The sequence below is a fragment of the Chrysochloris asiatica genome, unplaced genomic scaffold (assembly GCF_000296735.1).
Source record: "Chrysochloris asiatica unplaced genomic scaffold, ChrAsi1.0 scaffold00517, whole genome shotgun sequence".
NCBI classification, from domain to species: domain Eukaryota; kingdom Metazoa; phylum Chordata; class Mammalia; order Afrosoricida; family Chrysochloridae; genus Chrysochloris; species Chrysochloris asiatica.
In genome coordinates, this window is record NW_006409035.1 from 746,558 (window position 1) to 747,220 (window position 663).

The following is a 663-nucleotide window of genomic DNA, read 5'->3' on the forward strand; positions in this document are numbered from 1 at the left end:
GTCCAGGTACAGATTTCTCAGAAGTACAATGAAGTGTTCTGGAATACTCATATTTCTCAATGTTGTCCATAGTTTGTCATGATCCACACAATCAAAAGCCTTTGCGTAATCAATAAAGCACAGGTTAACATCCTTCTGGTATTCTCTGCTTTCAGCCAAGATTCCGTGCCATCAAGTCAGTATCAACAGTTTTCAAAGGAGTGGCTGAGGGGTTCATTGAGATTTTGTTTAGTTCATTCAACAAAATATTTTTGAACAATTGTTTTATGCCAAGCATTCTTGACCACACTTCTCTGTCAGTCTGTCATACTGAAGTGACTTTCATGTGGCTTGAAGCAATGCCACCAGAGTTTCAAATACCAGCAGGGTCACCCATTACAAACAGGTTTAAGTGAAGTTTCAAGATTAAGAGCAAAATAGGAAGATGGAATAAGAGGTCCACTTATGAAAACTTTATGAATAGCTATAGATCATTGTCTGATATAATGCCAGAAGATGAGACCCTCAAGTTGGAAGGTATTCAGAATATGACTGAGGAAGAGCTACTGATAAAAATTATAGAACACTGTGTGTTTACAATTCATTGCAAAAGCAAACAAGCAAACCAAAAAAATCACAACTGGATCAATAAATATCATGATAAATGGAGAAAAGAGTGAAATT